Source organism: Heloderma suspectum, chromosome 9 (assembly GCF_057233095.1).
Source record: "Heloderma suspectum isolate Gila_16-S chromosome 9, 16-S_ref, whole genome shotgun sequence".
Classification (NCBI taxonomy): Eukaryota; Metazoa; Chordata; class Lepidosauria; order Squamata; family Helodermatidae; genus Heloderma; species Heloderma suspectum.
In genome coordinates this window covers 23,479,619-23,505,074 of record NC_139466.1, presented here as the reverse complement: position 1 = coordinate 23,505,074, position 25,456 = coordinate 23,479,619, and the positions used below count along the sequence as shown (strand labels likewise).

Sequence of the window (25,456 nt, the reverse complement as noted above, 5' to 3'; positions counted from 1 at the left end):
AACCAAAAATGCTTTCATCAGCATGTGTCCATTTGGGAAAAAATAAACACATGGAAAAATGTGTACTTCTGAAAAATGCACACAAATATGCTTTAATTAATGGGAGAAGAATGTGTATGTTTCACAGATGTGCACAACTGATGCATTTTGAAAAATACACACAGATCTTCATGCACCCCCCCCCCCAAAAAAAAAGCTTGCAATATGATACGGACTCTAGTCAGAAGGAATTTGGAGAACTTTGTTGAGCTTATGTTTTTCTGTTTTGCACATCCCTACTTCAGACCCATTTAGTGAAGGTTCTGAAGTTAAACAGGAGAGAATGTGTGTGTGTGTGTGTGTGTGTGTGTGTGTAATTTTGCCCAGTCCTACTTTAACTAGAAGAAATTGTGCCCTGCAGAGGATGGGGCACAGCCTATGATGACCATATTTGTGATAATGTCATTCACATGTGCTTAGAAGTCTAAGCATGTATCACTTATAGTCAACAGCAACAAGAAAACAAGAGAGCATGAGAGAGAGAGAGAGAGAGAGAGAGAAATATGAGGGCAGCTTTGAAAAGCTGCCACTCTTGCTGATTAATACTGAACTTCTACCACAATGGGAAACATGGTCTGGGCTTGAAGAGTTCATTAGTTAAAATAAAAAATAAAAAAGCTTCCATGACAACCTCAGTTAAGAGTACAGCACATTTGGTAAAAGAAGGCACAGCACAAGAACAAAAGAGCACAGCACTTCCTTCAGATATGGAACTACGCTGTCCAAGAACAGCTGCCTAGAAGGAGAAGCAAAGTATGTTCCCATGAAGCAGTCTTCTGTTCCAGAAACTCGGGTAACCAGGATAGCTCTATCAACATTCTACTCCATACTTGCTTGCTGCATTGGTGTCCCACTCCCCTTTCTCTTTTGCTTTCTCAGGCTAACAATTCTGTGATTTAATGGCGTGTTGTTGTTTTTAAAGTCCTCTGATTGTGCAGATGTCATTTAACTAATCAATCATAGAATGATTTAGGAGGGTAGCACCATGTTCACTACAGTGTCAAAGGGAATGGTGCTCCTTTGGCCATGGCTAAAACATTAAGCTGTGCCAAATTAGATTCCTATCATAATAGCAGCATTCGAGTAAATAGTGAGCAATTATTATTTGATATGATAATGTTTTGTACTACCGGACATAGCTGGAGTAAGTCATCTGCCTTTTGAAAGCTCCATTATAAGGCATGTTTTTGATACAGCTCTGCAGGATCATCTAATAAGTATCAACAACTGTTCATTTTAGGAAATTACTGCACGCTCTCTCTCTCTCTCTCTCTCTCTCTATATATATATATATATGCCCACTCAGTTTTTAGAATGGTGATGTAAGCTCAAGGCTGCAATCCTGTACACACTCACCTGAGAGTAAGATCCATTGAACCTAGTGGAGCTTACTTCTGAGTAGACATATATAGGATTGTACTGTAAACTTTTTGCTTTTTGACTGGAATACATTAAATATGTTTAGAATGGCCAGGTTCAGTGTCCAAAACTGGAATCATAAGAAGGTTCTTGTTCATGGAGGTTCAAATACTCAATTGTCAATTTGATAATCTGTATTAGATTATGATTTTATTGTTGTGTCATGCCTTCTTAATGCTTTGTTACTGGTAAATCGTTAACAGCTTTTGGGTTGACCAACAAATTGAATAATTTACTATAGTTAAAAGTTATCTACAGCACTGGCTTGCTATTCATATGCATTTTCATCCTGGGGGTTAGGCACTGTGGTGAAGCACTATACATACAGTACACACACACACACACACACAACATTACTGCAGTTGGCAGTAGAAATGTGATTTCATTGTCATCCTAATCCAAAGATCTGTGGTCTGAACCATGCATGCTGTTGGAGATCTGTGATCTAATGGGATCTACTGTGAAACTAATGGGAGTTTTCAAGAGCAGCTTGTCTTCTGGCTCAGGGGTCTGTCAATAAAATGGAGGAAGGATGCCAATGTACACCAGTTGCTGGAGAACATGGGCAGGAGGGTGTTATTGCAATGTGTTTGGCCATGGTGTGAATCAAATGTGGGACTAGATATACACTTGGTCTGATCCAGCATGGCTCTTTTGCCGTATGGCTATCAATGGCTACTAGTCCTGATGGATATGTGCTACTACCTCCAGTATCAGAGGCAGTATGCCTATGTATACCAGTTGCTAGGTGGGAGGGTGCTGTTGTTGCACTCATGCCCTGCTTGTGGGTTTCCTGTGGGCAGCTGGTGGGCCACTGTGTGAACAGAATACTGGATTGGCCCTTGGTCTGATCCAGCATGACTCTTCTTATGTTGTTATGTTCAGTCTAACCATTGTACCATCTCAGCTCTCTTTTTATGCTCTTATGGGAGTTTGCCTACCCTGGAACAAATCACTGTACACTTGGCTGAAAGTATGGTCAGATCTGTGTTGTAATTAGGGATGTTGGAGAAATCTGTTTGGCGGGCAGTGTTGGGTGAGTTTTCCTAGGTCCACCAACCCCCAGATTTCATTTTGGTTCCCACTGTAGTGCCTGACTCTATCTGTAGTGAGTTGGGCCAGTTTGCAGATTCCTGGGAATTTTGTGCATGGGGTAGGGGGACAGTTCTGCAGTTTGCATAAATGTATGAGCAAATTTATGGCCAAATTTGCACAAATTGCTCAGGAATTTGCACAAATTGCTCAGGAATTTGCACAAATTGCTCAGGAATTTGCACAAATTGCTCAGGAATTTGCACAAATTACAAAAAAGGCACAAAAAAGGTTCCTGGAAATTGGGGAACAGCCTGCAGCTTCACTTTCAGATGCAAAGCAAGTCATACACACTGCAAAACTGTTGAGCCAAAAAAAGAATCAGATTTCCTAGAGACAGACATCCCTAGTTGGAGAAGAGGAAATAGCTTATCAATATGCTTGTCAATGTACTTTTACAATTATAATCGTCTTGTTCATATGCACCATTAAAACAAAAACAAACCCCTTGGAAACAAGGATCAAAGGTTAATTAGGACAGCAGCTTCATTTGTTTTTTATCCAGTGAGCCTAGATGGGGGTGGGGGGTAGGGATAGAACTTGATCAGAAGGTGAGGTTGATTATATATACCAGTTCTCATTATTTCCCCCCCCAAAAAAGAACCACCTTTCGTAAATGTAGTTGGTTTTATTTCACAGATACTACTAGATACAAAAGCTAAGTAGCTATTTTGCCATGGAAGTGTCTTTCTAGTAAGTACATCAATGACCAGCTTTGTTTAGCTTACATAAAAAAGCACAGGCAGGAGATGCATCTATCCAGAAATGAACAAAATTGTTTGGAGTTGGTGAAACCAAGTAAGTGAAAGGGAGAGTTAGCATAACTCAGTAAGCATGTCACAGCACATTTCCCTCTCTGAGATATTGTACAGTCAGGAACTGAAAGGATGTGGACATCCTGGCTGAGTACACTTTTGCTATAAATAGACAAATGCATTCAAACAAAGAACAGCAAAGCAAAGATCTTGCCAACATGTGCTGGGTCATACATGGATATCTGCTAGTTATTTACACATGAAAATGATGTACGTAAATAATAGTATGCTATAGCCAAACTTCTAGGAAAATTTTAATTTTGTTAACATCACATCTTCAGGACTTGTATCCAAAAAGGAAAGGTATGCCATTTTTGCAAGGGCCAGCTTTTTTTCCCTGTCCATCAGATCATGTGCTCAATTATTGTTTCCCACACAAGCTGTTGACCAGTTTCTATTTCACTCAAGGCTGAGCTATTGTGTATCCTTAAGCTTTGCAAGTGGACTCACTGTGAAACATCATGTGCAACAGGTTATGACTGTGTGGTAGGGATGTATGAAAGTCACTTACCTTTTCGAAGGGTGACATTTGCGGTGTGGGGGAGGAGCTCTGTCCCTCCCCCTGAAAACTCTGTCCAGCCTGCTCTGCTCCATGGAGATTTCGCAGAGCCACCGGCTGGGGCCATCCGCAGCTGGAAATCTGGCTGCTAGGCACCTGCAGAGATGCAAATGGCAGCGGCCATAGCCGCTGCCATTTGCGTCCCTGTATTTTACCATGATAGGCGTCATAAATATTTACATAGCCTATCACGGCAAGCAAAAAAAAAAATAGCGGACGCAAATGGCAGCGGCTACATCGGCCACCATTTGCTTTCCCTTTTTTCCCCCATTTTAGCCTACATAAATATTTATGAAGGCTGTTAGGGAGAAAAAAAAAAAAGGAACGCAAATAGCGCCCACTATGCCATTTGCTTTCCCCATTTTTTTCACTGTAATAGCCTACATTAATATTTACATAGGCTAAAACAAAACAAAAAAGGAACGCAAATGGCAGCCGCCGTAGCCACCGCCATTTGCATACGCTGTTTGTTTGGTTTTTTTGCTTGCCGTAATAGGCTACGTAAAGACTTACGTAGCCTATCACAGCCTCCGCAAGGACACAAATGGTGTGGTAGGGATGTCCGCAGGGATGCTACTGTGTGGTAGGGATGTCAGAGAATTCTGCCACGGATCATGGTGATGCCGAATGCCAGCACATTCGGCCCCCCGAAATCTGGGGTGGAACAAAGCCCCCCATCCCTCCACCCCACAAAAGGCGCACGAAACGGAGCACTTACCTGCTGCTGTTCGCGCTGCTTTGCAAACGGCAGCCGTGTCTGTGGCCACCATTCGCTTCTTCATTATAGCCATGATAGGCTACGTAAATATTTATGTAGCCTATTATGGCAAAAGACAGGGGAGCAAATGGTGGTGGCTACGGCAGCCGCCATTTGCGTCTCTGTGCAGGCTGCCCAGTGGCAGGATGTCCGGCTGCGGGTGGCCCCGGCCAGCGGCTCTGCGGCGTCACCACAAAGCGGAGCTGGCCAGGGAGAATTTCGAGGGGAGGGACAGAGCACCTCCCCCCCACCGCAAATGTCTCCCTTGGAAAACGTAAGTGACTTTCGTACCTCCCTACTGTGTGGAGGCTTATTGTTCGTCTAATCAACCCACTGCCACCACTTGAGGAATGGGCACCACTCTCTTTCCCTGTACCCTCATGTATACCAAGGTAACTTTGTTGCTGCTGTGAAAGCTTCCAGCTAGGAATGTATGAAAGTTCCTCCACAGATCTCAGGGAGGCCGAATGCCAGCGCATTCGGCCCCCCCGAAATCGGTGGCAGAATGGCCTGCCACCCCCCTGCCACCCCCCCGCCACCACCCCGGGACGGGACCTATCTGGGGCGGATCTTACTGGCGGCGGCAGCTCCGGCAGCGGCTCCGGCGGCGGTGGCTGTGGCAGCCGGTCTTCCGACTGGCTGCCACCACAGCCATTTCCAAGTTAAAACAAAAACAAAAACAAAAACAAAACGTGATAGGCTAGGTAAATCTTTACGTAGCCTATCACGGCTGATTAAAAAACAACAACAACAATGCGCGTATGCAAATGGCGGCGCCCATGGGTGCCGCCATTTGTGTTCCTTATTTTGACACGTCTTAGTCTACGTAAACATTTACGTAGACTAAGATGGCAAAAATAAGGGGAACGCAAATAGCATAGACGCTACGCTATTTGCGTTCCCCTTATTTTTGCCGTCGTAGTCTACGTAAATGTTTACATAGACTAAGATGTGCCAAAATAAGGAATGCAAATGGCGGCACCCATGGGCGCCGCCATTTGCGTATGCGTGTTTGTTTGTGTGTTTTTTTCACTCAGCCATGATAGGCTACGTAAACATTTACGTAGCCTATCGCGGCTGACTGCAGGGACGCAAACGGCGGTGGCTACAGCCGCCGCCATTTGCGTCCCTGCTAGCCAGCGGCCGGATATCCGGTGGCTGGCGGAGCCGGCCGGCGGCTCCGCAGAATTGCTGCAGACCACAGCCAGCCAGCCAGGATTCTGGGGGGGGGAGGAACGGAGCACCTCCCCCCCCCGGCGAGGATTCCAGGGGGAGGGACGGAACGCCTTCCCCCACACCATCAGCATAATCCCAGAAAGGTTTCGTACATCCCTACTTCCAGCTATAATCATTAGGGCTGTGCACCACTTCGGTACAAAGACTGAATAATGACGTGAAGTGGGCTGATTCAGAGATGCCTCATTATGATACGAAGAGGATCAGACCAGCAACAAGGTGACCTGAAGCTAAGCGGCTCCTCCACAAGGTGCCTCGTCTGCTTCGGAGATTCCTAGCCCTCACAGGCCTTCTGAGCAGCCCAGACAGGCTGTCTCCAAAATGTGTCAACTTCAGAAAAATCATACCCAGGGGGAGGGAGGGGGAAGGCAAGAGGAGGAGGAGGGAGGGAGTGTGCTTTGGTGAATGTGAATTCTAGGGCTGAACCTAAGCCAGCAGTCTCCAATTAGGGACAATGGTGGAGGAGGGAGGTATATATAGTTTGGTAAAAGGCTGCATTTGTTCATTGTGCAAGGTGGTTGGTTGGGAGAGGGCTGTGTTTGTTTGGTTAGATCTGGGGGGGTGCACTCACTGCAGCATTGTATCTTATATCCTTCCTTCTCCATTCAAATCTGTCTTTTCTAGATTATTATTTTTAAAAAAAACATTTACTAGTTAGCTTCTTCTTGGCTTGTTCCTTCACTCCCCACTCCCCCTGCCATTCCATTGTGTGAGGTGGTCGGTTGGGAGTCAGGAGAGGGCTGTGTTTCTTTGTTTAAGTTTGGTTTGATCTCTGGGGTGTGTCTGAGCACTCACTGCAGCTTGTTTTTCCTTCCTCCTAGACCTTCTGCATTCTGCAACTGTATTTTCTAGATTTTTAAGAACACAGTCTTTAAAAAACAAACATTTACTTCTTGGCTTGTTCCTTCAGTCACCCCCACACCTACCCACCCACTGCTAGCACCCTTTTTAATTTTCATTCAACCATTTAGTTTGTTCTTTCTTTCTAAATTCTAAAATAAAGAAATATTACTATAGCAGCCTACTTTGCTTTATTGTTTGTTTTCCCCCCACTCCTGTTTTGAAGTGAACTGTCTGTTTCTTTTCTGGCTTGATGGTCAAAAAATATAAATTAAAGAAAGGGTTTTTACTCCCCCCCCCCAATTCTTTGCTCATTTGGCTCTTATTCCCACACACACACACACATCCACCACTCTCCTGTATTTCTTGAACTTTATGTTTTCCTTTAAAAAAATAATAATAATAATAAATAAAACCATGTTCTTTGCTTGTAGGTAGTTCTGTATTTGCTTTTATTTTGCTTGTGTGTGTGTGTGTGCTTGTGTTATGGTCGAACAAAGCAATACGTCCACAATACATCCTTGCTTGGAGAATGCTAGATGTTCAAGCCCTTCTGCCTATGTCACTATATGGTCCACATCTACCATCTATCCCTGTCCTATAGTACACTTTCTGTGACTTTGGTGTCAATTGAGCAAAAAACAACAACAACAGCAACCTTAAACTGTTTTTCAGCCATCATCTGTTCTTCTGAAATTTGGCAGGTTTCTTGTCTAGGGAACCTCTATGATGTATGCCATTTTCATACAAATTGCACCCCCCCATACAAAAATAAAAACAAAACAGGAGGGAGAGAAGGAGGGAAAGCGCACAACTTCCCCCTCCCAAATGTTGAAAATCCCCCTTCACAAAAAAACACTGTACCTATCTTTCTGACATTTTGCAGGTTCCTTAGCTAGGGCCACCTTTAAGCTATATGCTATTTTCATAACTATTTCCCACAAAAAGGGGGGAATAAGTGCATCCTTTTGGGGAAATCCCCAACCTAAAAAAGCTCTTGAACAAAAACTCTTTGTCTGAAACATGGCTGGTTTTATTCCCTCAGAACAGCTATGGCTGCAAATTTCATCCAATTCTGCCAACAAATAAAAAGGTCATCAGCAATTCCCTTTTTAATCAAAATCAACATCTAAAGATGCACAGCAGAGAATCCCTCATGTGACATTTGGCAGACTTCATCCCCTCAGATGGGACATGCTGATCGTGCAACCATGCTGATGAGTCAGCAAACTGAATTAGGGAGCAATCCTATGCATGTTTAGACAAAGAAAAGGTCTACAACTCCCAGCCGACTGGCTGGGGAATGCTGGGAGCTGTAGACCTTTTCTCTGTCTAAATATGCATAGGATTGCACCCTAAGTGAATCAAAGTTTGTGGGGCATTTCACAATACTATTTCTCCTCAGATTACTGGGTGAGTTTCATGAATTTTTGGCCAAATCACTGTTTCTTGCCAGCTCTAGTACATGCACCTTTATAAAACAAAAGTGATACTGATATGATTGTAGTATTGTGGCATCAAGATTAGTTTTCTGCAACTTTGTACTGATTTACACATGCATTCTTACACACTGGTAACTCACCATTCAAAAACAATCTTGATACAACTGTATGCATGAGAACATAACTATTGCTTTGTTTAGTGTTGTTGCTGTTGTTCAATGCACATGTCATGAATGTAGGGGTAGGGACTAGGGAGACAAATGAACTGCTGGAACTGAAAGCTGTGGCAAATAGTTCAAACACAGCACTCTGTACAAGGAATGGAACAATGGAAGGTTCCTAATGCATCACTTCCACTTTGAGGAAAAAGAAAAAAGACAAGTGTCTTGGAACTCTGAACCCTCACAAGAGTCCCCATGGAGAACAGGACATTATTATTATTATTATTATTATTATTATTATTATTATTAATTAAATTTATTAATTGCCCATCTGGCTGGTCACCCAGCCACTCTGGGCGATGTACAATACACCATAAAACAATTTAAAACAATAAAATGCTACCATAAAAATTTTTTTAAAATACCCTACCCCACCCCAAATGCCTGCCTGAACAACCACGTTTTTAATGCACGATGGAAGCTCATTAAAGAGGGGGCATGACGGAGTTCCCTAGGGAGGGAGTTCCACAGAGTGGGGGCCACCACAGAAAAGGCCCTCTCCCTCGTCCCCACCAGTCTAGCTGTCCTGGCTGATGGGACAGAGAGAAGGCCATCCGAGGCTGATCTTGTTAAGCGGCCTGTCTGGTGTTGCTGGAGGCGCTCCTTAAGATAGGCTGGGGCGGAACCATATAGGGTTTTAAAGGTCAAAACCAACACCTTGAATTTGGCCCGGAAAACAACTGGTAACCAGTGCAACTCCTTCAGCACTGGAGTGATGTGATCTCGCCGGCGGCTGCCTTTAATCAGGCGAGCCGCCGCGTTCTGTACCAGCTGCAGCTTCCAAACCATCTTCAAGGGTAACCCCACCTAGAGCGCATTACAGTAGTCTAAATGAGAGGAGACCAGGGCATGTACTACCGATGGGAGCAGATGGTCGGGAAGGAAGGGGCGCAGCCGCCGTATCAGATGGAGTTGATACAGCGCTGTCCGGCTCACAGCTGACACCTGAGCCTCCATGGACAGCTGGGAGTCCAAAATGACCCCCAGGCTGCGGACCTGGTCTTTCAAGGGTAGCCGTACCCCATTCAACACCAGGCAACATCCCCCAGCCTCCTCTTGTCTCCCACCAAAAGTACCTCGGTCTTGTCAGGGTTGAGATTCAGCTTATTCCTCCCCATCCAGCCACTCACCATCTCCAGACATTTGGACAGGGATTCTACGGCCAACCTTGGTGAAGATTTGAATGAGAGGTAGAGCTGCGTGTCATCCGCATATTGATGACACTGCACCCCAAACCTCCTGATGATAGCCCCCAGTGGCTTCACATAGATGTTAAATAGCATCGGGGAGAGGATGGAACCCTGTGGCACCCCACAAGTAAGTGGCCACGGGTCCTAAACCTCCTCTCCCAGTGCTACCCTCTGGTACCTGCCGGAGAGGAAGGACCGGAACCACCGCAATACAGTGTCTCCAATGCCCAACCCCTCCAGGCGGTCCAGGAGGATGCCATGGTCAACGGTATCAAAAGCCGCTGAGAGGTCGAGGAGAACAAGGAAGGAGCATTCACCCCTTTCCAGAGCCCTCCTCATATCATCCACCAAGGCGACCAAGGCCGTTTCTGTCCCATGCCCAGGCCTGAAGCCCGACTGAAATGGGTCTAGATAATCAGTTTCTTCCAAGTGTGCCTTCAACTGCACCGCCACCACCCGCTCAATCACCTTGCCCAAAAATGGCAGATTTGAGACTGGGCGAAAGTTGTTCAGAACTTGAGGATCCAAGGAGGGCTTCTTTAAGAGCAGTCTTATCACTGCCTCCTTGAGGGCTGATGGCATCACTCCCTCCTCAAGGGAGGCATTCACCACCGCCTTGATCCCCTCACCCAGTCTCTCTCTGCAGCTCATAATAAGCCAAGATGGGCAAGGATCAAGTAAGCAGGTGGTCGGCCTTACAGATGAAAGCACCTTGTCCACTTCATCAGGAGGAAGAAGCTGGAACCGATCCCACAAAACCGGTTTGCCACGGGCAGCCTCTTGCTCACTAACTGTATCCACAGTGTGCAGAGTAACACACCTAATCTGATCAATTTTATCTGCAAAGTGCCTTGCCAAAGCCTCACACGAGGCCTTAGAATGCTCCAGTGGTTCCGGAGCCACAGGACCGACCAGGCTCCGAACCACTTGGAACAGCCTCCTGGGACAGCACTCTGCAGACGCGATGGAGGCAGCATAATATTCCTTTTTTACTGCCTTCACCGCCACGTGATAGGCTGAAGATACAGCTCTAGCCCCTGTCTGATTGTCTTTGGAGCGAGACTTCTGCCACCGGCGCTCTAGCCGTCTCACCTCTTGTTTCAGAGCTCGTAACCGCGGATTGAACCATGGTGCAGTCCGAGCCCTGTTCAGGGGGAGAGGGTGTTTTGGAGCCACCCGATCTAATGCCCCAGTGATTGCGGCATTCCAGCCACCCACCAGCGTTGCCCTTATTTTCGCCGTAGTCTATGTAAACATTGACGTAGACTACAGCGACCAAATAAGGAACGCGAATGGCGGCTCCCTATGGGGGCCGCCATTATCCGTACACACTTTTTTTTTTTTAAAGTCACCCGTGATAGGCTACGTGACGATTCACGTAGCCTATCACGGCTGACTGCAAATCTTGCCGTGATAGGCTACGTGAATCGTCACGTAGCCTATCAGGGGACTTTTTTTTTTTTTTCTTTCATTGCAATGGCGGGGGCGGCAGCCGGTGGAAAGACCGGCTGCCGCTCCCGCCCCGCTCGAACACCGGACGAACCGCCAGCCGGACCCGCCGCCAGGAGGGACATTCAGGGAAGGTAAGTCCCGTCCCGGGGGGGGGGGCGGAGGATTTCTCCCCGAAACTTGTTCGGGGGGCCGAACACGTTGGCGCTCGGCCCCCCGAAGTTTCAGGGAGAAATTCTCCGCCATCCCTAAGTTAGGGGACTGTACACGCACATCAGAGACCACCTCAAGCATCTCGGCCAGGGAGTCAGTCGTGCAGCGGGGTGGACGGTACACGAGCAGAATCCCCAGACTGCCCTTCGGGCCCAACCTCCAGTACGTGCACTCAGCAACCTTCGTCTCCCGGAGAGGGGGTCTGGTGAAGACCAAGGACTCTCGGTAGATAACAGCCACTCCCCCTCCCCGATCCCCAGCCCTCGGCTGCTGTGCATACGAAAATCCGGCTGGACACATGGCTGCAAGGGTTGGAGCAGCAGCCTCGGCCAGCCAGGTCTCCGTAATACATGCCAGGTCTGCACCCTCATCCAGGATCATGTCATGGATGAGGGAGGTTTTCTGGGTAACAGACCTGGCATTGCAGAGCAGCAAACGAATGCCAGAAGATGGGGTCACACCTCCCCCAGCCATCCTTTGGCTCTGGACAGGCCTGGAGCAGGGGACAGATACTACACATCTCTCCCTTGTTCCCCTTACCTGGCATGGCCTGCCCCTAGCGCTCCGCCAGCGCCTGCCGCCCAGCCTCGGTATGTTCTGGCCGCCAACACTCCCCACACTTCCTCCATCAGGTGGACACATGCCCCCTCGCTCCCGCCTATCAGGCAGGCTACCCACCCCTAAAAACACAACAAAATCCCCCCCAACAAAATAAAACAAACAAACAAAACAATTAAAATCCCCTTAAAAATGCCAGGCAGGAGTCCACAGGGAAGGCCTGGTGGCGGCAGCAGCAAGCACGCCTCTTCCCCGGTGGTGGTGGTGGTGGCTTCTCCTGCAGGCCCTGGCTCTCCCAGGCCACCTCAGCCAGCCAGCTTATGTAGCCTCTCCAGGGAGGGGCAGGTGGAGCAGCACAGCTGGCTCAGTACCTGGGGGCCTGGTCCTGCAGGGACTGGCAGTCTGCCAGGCAGAAGTCCACAGGGAAGGCCTGGTGGTGGTGGCAGCGGCGGCAGCAGCAGGCCCAGCGGCAGCAGCAGCAGGCCCAGCAGCAGCAAGCATGCCTCTTCCCCAGTGGTGGTGGTGGTGGCTTCTCCTGCAGGCCCTGACATGGGGAAGGTCTTCATTACCTGGTCCTTTATTACAAGATTTCTACTATGTTTTGAAGAACATAAGAAGACATGTCTAGTCCAGAATCTTGTTTCCCACAGTGGTCAACCAGATCCACTGGGAAGCCCACAAGCAGGGTAGGAAGGCAATAACCCCCTCCCACTGTTGTGCCTTGAAGGTTCCATACAGCTAACATGACTAGTAGCCACTGATTACTTTCTCCTTCACAAATTTATCTAAAGCAGCCTTCCCCAATCTAGTGCCCTCCAAGTGTTTTGGACTTCAGCTCCAATCAACTCTAGCTAACCTGGCCAATGATCAGGAATGCTGGGAGTTGTAGACCAAAACATCTGGAGGCCACCAGGTTGGGGAATGACAGTCTAAAGACCTTTTCAAGCCATCTAAGTTGCTTGCCATCACCGCATCTTGACGAAGCAAATTCCATAGTTCAGCCATGCACTGGGTGAAAAAAGTATTTATTTTTGTCTCTTTTTTTTCTCTTCTTACAAGTAATCTGGCTGAAGACTTAAAAAGAAAAGAATGTGATCACCTTCTTTCTTATTATTATTGTAGTAAGAGTAGGAGAAATTGTGCCTAAAGGTATTTACCAACCATCAAGCACATTATTTATTGAGGCAAACATAATGCAGGAGGAGAAAATCTATATAGACTTACTTCTTATATGTGCTCATCAGCAGATTATAAAAGATGTAGAAATGGGGCCTTCTTAACAGCACTGATATGGGTAATTATGTAAGGTTTCCTCCAGGTTTTTTTTTTTTTTTAAATAACTGGTAAAAAGTCAAATGTTAATTAAAGAACTGAATCAATAAAAGGAGAATTTAAAAGTAAGTTAGGTTCACTTGATACAGCTGTCCTTGCAATGAATAGCTTGAAGATACACTCAGCCGTCTCACATTAGAATCATCAAGGACAGTTTAAAACAGATTTACACAGTAGGAGGTATTAACATTTCAGCAAAACCTTAATGGGGGACTTTCACACCAAGAGAAAATTGAAAAGGGAAACATTTAAACAAAATGCAGATTAATTAACCAGCAATTTTCAGCATTCATCTAGCTATTAGTGTATATAGCTGTGATACACTCACCGTCCTTGGAAGCTTCCTGACCTATTCTCTGTCCATTATGCTATGGCATGCTAAGCAAAATGAGCATTTGCTACAATGGACATATGGCCTATTACTTCAGGTATCACCATCCTCCTTCAGTACAGTTGCCTTCCTGGCTTCTGTTCTTGTCTGGAAATAGCCTGTGTTTGTTTGTTTGTAGGCAGACTTGAAGTTGAAGCAGACATGGTAATAAATGTAGGTTAACACATGTCAGTTCGGCTATTTTTTTTGTGCTTTTAATTTTTTTGGTAAAATGCATTGCTTGGTCCCAGATGTATGTAAAATACTGCAATATTTATTCCAATCCTGGCACTAAGATTTTGAGGGTGCTTGGGCACATCACCCTCAGTGCCCCCCCCACACACACACACGTGCGCACAACCTGCAAGAGGCACAACATTCAAACTGATAATTCTCTTAGGTTGCATCTGATATTTTTGGAGGCGTTGTAGAAAGTGGAAATGTTTGGACAGTGGGCCCTCTGCTCTGCTGGTCTTGATCTATGGGGAAATGCCCAACTTTGTCACCTTCTAGAGACAGCCTATTCCCGTTCAATGAACATAGGTCAGTGTACATGAGATTGGTTCATGGTATCCTCAACTATAAACCTGTGAGATAGATTAGATTAAGCGGCCTGAGTTCATCCAGTGACCTTTATGGCTGAGTGCAGATTAAAGGGTAAGTCTCCCCTGCCCAACATAACATTCTAGCCAAGCCATAAGTCTCCCCTGCCCAACACAACACTCTAGCCAAGCCATAGGTCTCCCCTGCCCAACGCAACACTCTAGGTGAGCCATAAGTCTCCGCTGCCCAATGCAACATTCTAGCCAAGACATTATCCTGGCTCACCTCAACTTGACCTGATAGAGCTTTATAAATTTGTATATGGTATGGAGAAAGCAGATAGAGCAAATGTTTACTGCCTTTCTCATAATACTTGGATTTGGAATCATCCAACAAAATTGTTTGGCAGCAGTTTTCAGGATCAACAAAAAGAAAGATCTTCTTCAAACAATGCATCATTAATGTATGGAATTCCTGCCACAGGATCTGGTGATGGCCACATTTCATTTCATTCCTTTCATTTCTAAGCCATACCTCTCTAGGCAGTTCACTAAAATTAAAAACTAAATACATTGTGATAAAAACGTAATATAAACTAACAACAATATCAAATTCTTGTATTTTGTTTACCAATTTAGATTACTCTAAATGTGTAATCAAAAAATTAATGGAGGATCATTTGGAAGTTTTCCAGCTTTTGCACTTTATTTTGTTTGCATTCTAAAAGTTCAAAATGCATCTTCTAAGGCTTTGTTACTGGCAGTAAGAACTTTAAGCTAAAATGTGGTTATATTTTAGTCCCACTCCTTTGTCCTTTCATCTTTTGCTTTTGGCCTGCCCACCACTGGAATGTGGCCCCTTCCAGCATATGCAAAATCAAATTCCGCTCTCTGGCTGAAAGATGCCTGGTGTATGGCATCTCCATGTTCAAAGGCACTGTGCCAAGGAAAACCTGTTGCTGGGGACTACTATGATTGTGAGGATAAAATGGGAGCAAGTGGATGTATACCGCTTGAGCTCTTTGGAGGAAACATGGGATAGCATTGCAATTGTTCATCTATTTCTGAATATTGGACATGAGTGCCATTGCTTATGTAGCCAAAATGGCTACACATACACACAGAGTGACACACAGGGAAGGTATCTGCTGGCCAAAGGAAAACCCGATGTTTGCAGAAGTACAAAAAATCACAAGAACTGCTGCTCCTAAGGAAAAACAGAATGGAGTATACAAGGAGGTCATAGTTTGAACAGTGAACATGAGCACTTCACACTGCAACATTTTGTTGCATGTGCCACTTCTAAATAAATAATACTATTAGTAGGGTTGGCGGAGAATTTCTCCCCGAAACTTCGGGGGGCCGAGCACCAACGTGTTTGGCCCCCCGAACAAGTTTCGGGGAGAAATTCTCCACTCACACCCTGCCCCCCGCCCCCCCCCCCGGGACGGGACTTACCTTTGGCGAATGTCCCTCCCGGCGGCGGGTCCGGCCGGCAGTTCGTCGGGTCTTCATCAGGGGTGGGGGCGGCAGCCGATCTTTCGACCGGCTGCCGCCGCCGCCATTCCAATAAAAGAAAAAAAAAACGATTAATGTAGCCTATCACGGCTAGATTTGCAAAGTCAGCCATGATAGGCTACGTAAATCGTCACGTAGCCTATCACGGGGGCATTGTGTTTTTTTTTAACTGTTTAGTTCACGGCCGGGCGAGGCGAGGCGCCTCCCCCCCCGGCCTGAACTTCGCAGGGGGAGCAGCGAAGCGCCTCCACCCCACCGCGAAAAGCTTCGAGGACAGGTAAGGGACTTTCGTGCACCCCTAACTATTAGGGAGCAATCCTGCCAGGCTAGGTGGCCGCCTCCAAACTTGGAGGTGACCACCTACCCAATGCAGGCCAGGAGAAGAGTGAAGGGGATTGTCCCCTCTGCACTTCAGCCACCCTGCATTTGGACCTAGACAGCTGATTTTGGCTGTCTAGCCACAGGAAGGCGGAGCAGGGGAAGTGGCTGCTGGACGATGCATAGGATGTGTTGTACTGGCATTTCTGCCTTCCCCACCCCAGAACACCCCCCCAGAATGCCCTGTTTTCACTACTTCACACTCCTCTTCTGAGCACGGAGTGCGGGGCCACTCTGAGCTGCCTGCGAGGCAATGCAGGAGGGGGGAGGGTCGGTTCTCAGGGAAACGACCTCAGAGCATGGGCTCCAAGGTCAGTTCCTGGAAACCAACGTATCCGATGGCCATCTAGTCACTGACCAGTGGCCATAGGCTTGCTCACTTACTGTCCTTCAGGTAAAGTTATAACTCTCCTATTTTTTCAGATGGGAATTGACTGATAGTTGTTGAATATATATATGGAAGCCAATCCAAGTTGGATTTTGTGAATATCAAAACTGGCTGCAATATATCCCAACTTGTTGGACATCCACTGTTGAATGTAGTCAGCCTCATTTCATACAGTGATTGTCAATGTTCACTGGTGTCTATCTGAGGGTTCCCCCCCCCCATTCATAAAATGTGAGTGAGATTGTCAGTATTCATATGGTGATTAGGGATGGGACAAAAATTGCATTTGGTTCACATTCTACTATGAACCAACCTCATTTCTCCTTCCTCAACTAATATATCCAGTGGAACAGAATAATCCTTCAGTTTTCACACTTCCCAAAATTTTGTGATGCAGTTATCCAATTAAAAAAAAAAAGTCTACAATACTGTATACATTAGGGAAAGTCTGTATAAAAAGGGGATATATTAGGGGAAATCGCACCCAAAAATGTGTGTTTTAGGAAAAAGTGTGTGCAAAAAGAATATATTATGAGAAATGCATACAAAAATGCATAAAGAAGCATGTATACCCACCCAGAGAGCTTTGGCTATTGGGCGGTATAGAAATGTAATAAATAAATAAATAAATAAATAAAGTTCTTCATGTGGGCTTTTTACCCATCCCCACCCCCCAACCCCAAATCATAAACTAATGGGGAAATAGGGTGGGACGAACTTGTGCTTTAAACAATTCCAAAGTGAAACAGGCCTATTTATGCATCCCATATTTTGTTTGTTTATTTGTTCAGTTGCTTCTGACTCTTTGTGACTTCATGGACCAGCCCACGCCAGAGCTTTCTGTTGGCCGTCACCACCCCCAGCTCCCCCAAGGTCGAGTCCGTCACCTCCAGAATATCATCCATCCATCTTGCCCTTGGTCGGCCCCTCTTCCTTTGGCCTTCCACTTTCCCTAGCAGCAGCATCTTCTCCAGGGTATCCTGTCTTCTCATTATGTGGCCAAAGTACTTCAGTTTTGCCTTTAATATCATTCCCTCAAGTGAGCAGTCTGGCTTTCTTTCCTGGAGTATGGACTGGTTTGATGTTCTTGCAGTCCAAGGCACTCTCAGAATTTTCCTCCAACCACAGTTCAAAAGCATTTATCTTCCTTCACTCAGCCTTCCTTATGGTCCAGCTCTCGCAGCCATAGGTTACTATGGGGAATACCATTGCTTTAACTATGCAGACCTTTGTTGTTAGTGTGATGTCTCTGCTCTTCACTATTTTATCAAGATTTGTCATTGCTGTCCTCCCAAGAAGTAAACGTCTTCTGATTTCCTGGCTGCAGTCAGCGTCTGCAGTAATCTTTGCACCTAGAAAGACAAAGTCTGTCACTGCCTCCATGTTTTCTCCCTCTATTTGCCAGTTCTCAATCAAGCTGGTTGCCATAATCTTGGGTTTTTTGAGGTTGAACTGCAACCCAGCTTTTGCACTTTCTTCTTTCACCTTTGTCATAAGGTTCCTCAGCTCTTCCTCACTTTCAGCCATCAAAGTGGTATCATCTGCATATCAGAGATTGCTAATGTTTCTTCCAGCAGTTTTAACTCCAGCCTTGGATTCATCAAGCCTAGCACGTCACATGATGTGTTATGCGTACAGGTTGAATAGGTAGGGTGAGAGTATACAACCTGCCATATTCCTTTCCCAATCTTAAACCAGTCCATTGTTCCATGGTCTGTTCTTACCATTGCTACTTGGTCATTATACAGACAAGAAGACTTGGTATACCCATCCCACCAAGAACTTGCCACAATTTGTTATGATCCACACAGTCAAAGGCTTTAGAATAATAAATAAAACAGAAATAGATGTTTTTCTGAAACTCCCTGGCTTCCTCCATTATCCAGCGGATATTGGCAATTTGGTCTCCAGTTCCTCTGCCTTTTCTAAACCCAGCTTGTACATCTGACAATTTTCATTCCATGAATTGCTGGAGTCTACCATGCAAGATCTTGAGTATTACCTTACTGGCATGTGAAATAAGTGCCACTGTTAGATAGTTTGAACATTCTTTGGTGCTTCCCTTTTTTGGTATGGGGATATAAGTTGATTTTTTCTAGTCTGGTGGCCATTCTTGTGTTTTCCAAATTTGCTGGCATATGGCATGCATCACATTGACAGGATGATCTTGCAAGATTTTAAACAGTTCAAGATTTTAAACAGTTCAGCCGTCATCTCCTGCTGCCTTATTATTAGCAATGCTTCTTAAGGCCCATTCAACCTAGGGATGTCAGAGAATTCTGCCATGGATCTCGGTGAGGCCGAATGCCAGTGCATTCGGCCCCCCGAAATCCGTGGCGGAATGAAGCCTCCCCAGCCCCCCACCCTGCGAAATGGGTCCGGAATGGAGCACCTACCTGCTGCTGTCCACACTGACTTGCGAATGGCGGCCGTGTCTGCGGCCGCCATTCGTTTCTTCCATATAGCCGTGATAGGCTATGTAAATACTTACGTAGCCTATCATGGCTAATGCAGGGATGCCATTTGCGTCCCTGCAGAAGCCGTGATAGGCTACGTAAGTATTTACGTAGCCTATCACGGCAAAACTAAGGGAATGCAAATGACAGTGGCTACAGCGGCCACCATTTGTTTTCCTTTTTTTCTTTTTTTTTTTGCTGTAGTAGCCTACATAAATATTTACATAGGCTAAAATGGCAAAAAAAAGGGGGGGTTGCCATGATAGGCTGTGTAAATATTCATGTAGCCTACCATGGCAAAATACAGGGTCGCAAATGGTGGCGGCTATGGCAGCTGCCATTTGCATCCCTGCAGGCTGCCCAGCGGCCAGAAGTCTGGCTGCGGGTGGCCCCGGCCAGCAGCCAACCTCACTCTTCATAATGTCTGGCTCTAACTCACTGACCACACTGTCAAATTTATCTCCAATATTATTATCCTTCCTATACAGATCTTCCATATATTCTTGCCACCTTTTCTTGATCTCTTCTGCTTCTGTTAGGTCCTTGCCATCTTTGTTTTTGATCATACCCATTTTTGCCTGGAATTTACCTCTGATGTTTCTAATTTTCTGGAAGAGGTCTCTTGTCCTTCCTATTCTATTCTTCCACTTCCGCGCATTGCTTGTTTAAAAATAATTCCTTATCACTTCTGGCTAACCTCTGGAATTTTGCATTTAATTGGGCATATCTCCCCCTGTCACTGTTGCCTTTTGCTTTCCTTCTTTCTTGGGCTGCTTCCAGTGTCTAACCACATCCAATTTGCCCTGGCTCACAGATCTTACATTCCAGGTTCCTATGGTGTATTGATCTTTAGAACATCAGATTCATCATTCACCACCAGCACTGTCAACCACTAGCCATCCTTCCGGCTTTGAGCTAGCTGCGTCATCACATCTGGGGCTAGTTGAACTTATCCTCTGTTCCTCCCCAGTAGCATTTTGACAGTCTTCTGACCTGGGACTCCCATCTTCCGATGGTATACCAACATATCTCTGGTTGTACTGATCCATTAAGTTTTCATGACAAGAATACTGGGGTGGGTTGCCATTACTTTCTCCAGGGATCGTATTTAGTCTGACCTCTCTGCCATGACCTTCCCATCTTGGGTGTCCCTTCACAGTTTAGCTCATGGTGTCATTGAGGTGCTCAAGCTCCAGCACCACGACAAGGTAACAATCTCCTTTGCTGGAGGCATCCCATATTAGCTATATAGATATAGATATATAATCTCACACTATTCCCACCAGTGGTATTCAGTATGACTTGGCATATAGAATTAAATGTGCTTTTTTCTAGTTTAGTTAAGTACGATGTAATTCGCAGATACGTCAATCGGTTTTTACAGCACATCTTACTCCAAAATATGTGCTACAAGATTAGTCCAATGCTACCTTCCAAAGACTTCATTTGTTCTCTGCTGGAGTTTTAATCTAAAGCTCCATTTGACTGATAACTGGATGCCTTTCAAATCCCTTCTTGCATCTTCACAAGCTTGTGATGTTTGGCACTGTGCTTTTGCAGTTAACCATAATGACCATACTGCCGCTTCCCATGTTGTCTAATGCTTGGATTTTATTTTTTCTTGTTTTTGCATTTAGGGGGAGGAAAAAAACTTTATAAACTGAAATTTTACTCCTGTTTCAACCCTTCAGAAATGGCTCATTATACTGCATGATCTTGGCTGGGCCTCTCTATTTGCTCCCATTTACATTTAATAATTTTTACATTTTTTTTTAATTTCCCACTATCTTCAAAAAAGCAGAAGAGATAGCACTCATGCTCTGGAGCGTCTGACTTTTCCAGCAGTGTCTGCCTTCATTTAACAATTAAAGCGTGAATGAACCGAGCCCATGAACAATTGAGCAAAAGTTGTTGTTGTGTTCAAGATACTTTTTTTTAAAGAACACTTTTATAGATGGCAGTAAAGTTCTTCACAATGAAAACGTATGCAAATCTGATTAGCTCCCTGAAAATGAGAGAGAAAGCTAACATATCAACACACAAGGAGCTTGCCTATAGCTACTCATCTACATTGTTAATTGTAAGCCCTTCTGTGGAATCCAAGAGACTATATCAAGGAGATCAATGGGGTTAGCAGGCTGCTAAATATTCAGTAAAGAGCTCCTACCTTAAACGCACATAGGCAGGAAGACAGTGTTGTTTTTTGCTTCCAAAATCAAGTATTCCATTGAGCAGAAAATTCTATAAGAAGCCAATTAGATATATGCAAAACTTAATAAGGCTGCATTGTAATGTCGTTTTGATTTTTTTGGGGGGGAGTCATGTTTGGGTCATGAAATATTCTCAGTAAAGAAACTCAAATTACACGTATGCTTACCTTGCTTACGCCATGTTTACTGCCATTGTTTAGCACCATTTTTAAGCTGAGCCTTCTCCTGAGCATAGCTGCATGGATGATCGCAGCCAACCAGGGACCCTGTCATGAACAAGGTGGCATAACCAATGATACATACCCAGAGTTAGCAATATGCTGATGTCACTGGGGATGAAATAATCATAATCGGCATTTAGGAAGCATTGTCTTTACTCTCTAAGGGCACAATCCCATGCAGATAGGCAGCCATCTCCAAACTCGGAGGCAACCGCCTATCCAATGCAGGAGAAGCATGAAGGGGATTGTTTCCTCCACGCTTCTCCCACCCTGCATTTTCAGCTGGACAGCCAATTTCAGCTGTCTAACCGCAGGAAGGCTGAGCTGGGGAGGAGGCTGCCAGATGGCACATCAGATGTTTCGTAACAGGCATTTCTGCTGTCCCTGCCATGGAACGCCCCCGGCACGCCCTGTTTTGGCTGCTCCATGCTTCTCTTGTGAGCACGGAGCAGGGGGCTTTTTCACGCTGCCTGCGAGACAGTGCAGAAGAGGGGGAAGGTTGGTTCCTGGAAAACTAGATATCCTATGACTAGCAGCCATAGGCTTGCTCCCTCCAAGTTCCCCTGTCCCACCACCATTGCTTAATGTACTGTCCAAAAATAACTGAAGGGAGGATGGTTTTTGATGCTGTTAACAAATATTCACACAAAAACTTGTTGTTGTTCAGTCATTCAGTCATGTCCGACTCTTCGCGACCCCAATAGGGGTGCACGAAAGTCCCTTACCTGTCCTCGAAGCTTTTTGCGGTGGGGGGGAGGCGCTTTGCTGCTCCCCCCGCGAAGTTCAGGCCGGGGGGGAGGCTTCCCGCCTCGCCCAGCCGAAATTCAGGCCGGGGGGGAGGCTTCCCACCTCGCCTGGCCGAAATTCAGGCTGGGGAGGAGGCGCCTCGCCTCGCCCGGCCGCGAACTAAAAAGTTCACAAGATGTACACAAGATGTAGCGATGGCTGCCAACTTGGACAGCTTCAAAAGGGGATTAGGCAAATGCATGGAAGAGAAGGCTACCAGAGCCTACTAGTCTTCCAGGGAACATGAACAGGGCCCCATCTACCCCCGGCTTTTGCTCCACGCGGGGGCGAGTCGAGGTCCCTTGGCACAGGCGATGCACTTGCCAATTCACAGACTTCCGTGGTTTCAGCCCGAAAAATGCGGATTTCCAAGGCGGCGTTTTGCTGCGAACTTTTCAGCTGCTGTGGGTTCGCCGCGGGGTATGCGTGCGCATGCTGTCTAACCATCCCTCAGGGTGACATTGCAGTTTGGGGTGGGCATGGGGTGGGCAGTGAGTAACTGTGATGCCTTTTTCCTCCTCCCCTCTCTTCCCTCTTGCTTCCCATCCTGCCAGCAAGAGCAACTGCTCCCCTCTCTGCCAGTGCAGAGTTGCCCTGGGTGGCGGCGGAGACAGCAGGATGGGAAGAGACAGGGAAGTGGCATTTCCCTCTCATTTCCCATCCCACTACCAAGAGCAACTGCGCCCGTCTTTGCTGGTGCTCGGTGCCCAGCAGATAGGGTCACACTTGCTCGTGGGTGGCGGCGACAGTAACTAGCCCCGTATGTCTAGCTCATTGAGCATCTGCAGCGCAGGAGCTGCACAGCTCCAACAAGGTGATGGACCAAGTCGGCACCATGTAGATGGGGACCAGGAGAGTAGGGATGTCAGAGAATTTCGCCACGAATCTCGGCCAGAGCATTCGGCCCCCCGAAATCGGTGGCGAAACGGTCTGCCCCCCCCCCCAGCTGACCACCCCGGCTGGCCACCGCAGAGCAGAGCCGGCCCAGGGAGGATTCCGGGGGGAGGGACGGAGTGCCTCCCCCCCACCGCGAATCAAAGCTGCAAAAAGGTAAGTGACTTTCATACATCCCTATCTGCAGTATGTCAGTCCAGCCAGCAATACGGTAATGGCAGCCATATCGCTGGGGCTTCGGAGCTGGACAGCGGCTCCATGGAGTCAATGCAGAGTGGAGCTGGCCTGCAAGGATTCTGGAGGGGGAAGAACGGATCGCCTCCCCCCCCTCGGTGGGTCCCCCACGGATGGCAAGGTAAGAGATTCGTACATCCCTACTCCATTCTGGGTTTCAGTCAGAACCAGCCAGAACTCTAAAGGAGCTATCAAAGTTGCTGAGCCCTATCCCCATAATGTATTCACCACCTTGGACAGCTGCTTTAGAGTTCTGGCTGGTTCAGACTGAAACCCAGAATGGAATCATAGCCCCACCAAAATCGGAGCCACCAGCCTCCACTGGGGAGACATGAAAGACCACTTGTCACTAGATGTGCTTGCCCATGCCCTCACAACTTCAATAGAAGCCTTCTTCAGGTACTCCTGCCATTTGAGCTCTGGTGGTTGGCCACAGGGGAAAAGCCCTAATTGGTGGTAGCACTACCATTGTGAAGGTAGTGCCGCCAATTGGGTAGTGCCGTTCCCCAAGGAGGTGCATCTGGCAGCTACTTGGATGACTTTTTGGCAGTAGGCAACTATCTCCCCACCCCCAGCTTTTTAATCCTCTTTTTATTCAGCTTGGAGTTTGTTTTAATTCCACTGACTGATTTGATACGGTGGTATTTTAAAATGCAATTGTACATCCCCTTTCCTGGGAGTAAGAGCCATTGAACTCAATGGTAGTGTGAACGTTTGAGTAGGGATGGCGGAGAATTTCTCCCCGAAACTTCGGGGGGCCGAGCGCCAACGTGTTCGGCCCCCCGAACAAGTTTCGGGGAGAAATCCTCCGCCCCCCCGCCCCCCCCCCCGGGACGGGACTTACCTTCCCTGAATGTCCCTCCCGGCGGCGGGTCCGGCTGGCGGTTCGTCCGGTGTTCGAGCGGGGCGGGAGCGGCAGCCGGTCTTTCGACCGGCTGCCGCCCCCGCCATTGCAATGAAAGAAAAAAAAAAAACACGTCCCCTGATAGGCTACGTGAATCGTCACGTAGCCTATCATGGCAAGATTTGCAAAGTCAGCCGTGATAGGCTACGTGAATCGTCACGTAGCCTATCACGGGTGACTTTAAAAAAAAAAAAAAAAGTGTGTACGGATAATGGCGGCCCCCATAGGGAGCCGCCATTCGCGTTCCTTATTTGGTCGCTGTAGTCTACGTCAATGTTTACATAGACTACGGCGAAAATAAGGGCAACGCTATTTGCTGACTTTCCAGATCTAGCCGTGATAGGCTACGTGAATCGTCACGTAGCCTATCAGGGGACGTGTTTTGTTTTGTTTTTTTACTTTCGTGTTCGCAGCCGGGCGAGGCGGGAAGCCTCCTCCCCGGCCTGAATTTCGGCCGGGCGAGGCGGGAAGCCTCCCCCCCCGGCCTGAATTTCGGCCGGGCGAGGCGGGAAGCCTCCCCCCCCGGCCTGAACTTCGCGGGGGGAGCAGCGAAGCGCTCCCCCCCACCGCAAAAAAGCTGCGAGAAAAGGTAAGTGACTTTCGTTCACCCCTACGTTTGAGGCCTACAGAGGCAAAGGGGGGAAAGGGCAGGCTTAGAGGAATAGAGTTTTCTGTTGAGAGGGGGTAACCCTGAGAGGCGTAGTTCCGGTTAAGTGTCAGTTTCGTTTCTCCACGAGTTTCATTTCTTCAGATTTGAAGCAGTACTTTTGGTTTTGAGGGAAGAGGGTATATAAAGAGAGCAAGAGAGCCAGTAAGAGCAGAGAGACAGCCAGAGCCTGAAGTGAGAGCAGAGTCTGAAGAGTGAGCAGGAAGAAGCAACCTAGAAAAGTCTAACGACAGCTAGGGTGAAGGAACCTGCATTTTGCAATTTTCAGGGCGTAATCCTATGACCACTAGACAGTGGCTAGACAGCCAAAGGATTTTTTGTTTTCTGGGAAATGACCTCAGAGCCAAACCATCTCCCTCCTCCCTCCCCCACTGATTCATAGATGGTATGGTTCATCCAGGGCTCTGTGCACAGAGAGGGCGGGAAGGGGGGCATTCCTGGGGGTGGGGTGGGGAGGGGATGGCAGAAATGCTGTTACAAATCTTCCTATGCACTGTCCAGCCTCCCCCACCCCCTGTTCTGAGGTGCCCTGGCTATATAGCCAAAATTGGCTGTCTAGCTGCAAATGCAGGGCAGCCAAAGTGAGGAGCAGAAGATCCCGTCTGCAATCTGTCCACCTTGCATTGGATAGTTGCCTCCAAGTTTGCCATCCGAAGATCCCCTCTGACTGAGCTCTTATTTTATTTTAATGTATTTTGTATCACTCAGCTCTATTGTGTAAATACC

At 47.0% G+C, this 25,456-nt stretch overlaps 1 long non-coding RNA gene across 1 annotated transcript in view; it reads left to right on the top strand.

Annotated features, from left to right (window-relative positions):
- Positions 1–707: 707 nt before the first annotated feature.
- The window catches only part of LOC146338467 (uncharacterized), a 73,397-nt gene continuing 48,648 nt past the window's right edge, over positions 708–25,456 (top strand). The window contains exon 1 of the long non-coding RNA XR_014784756.1: positions 708–832. This is a non-coding gene — a long non-coding RNA (uncharacterized LOC146338467). The remainder of the gene's footprint in view (positions 833–25,456) is intronic.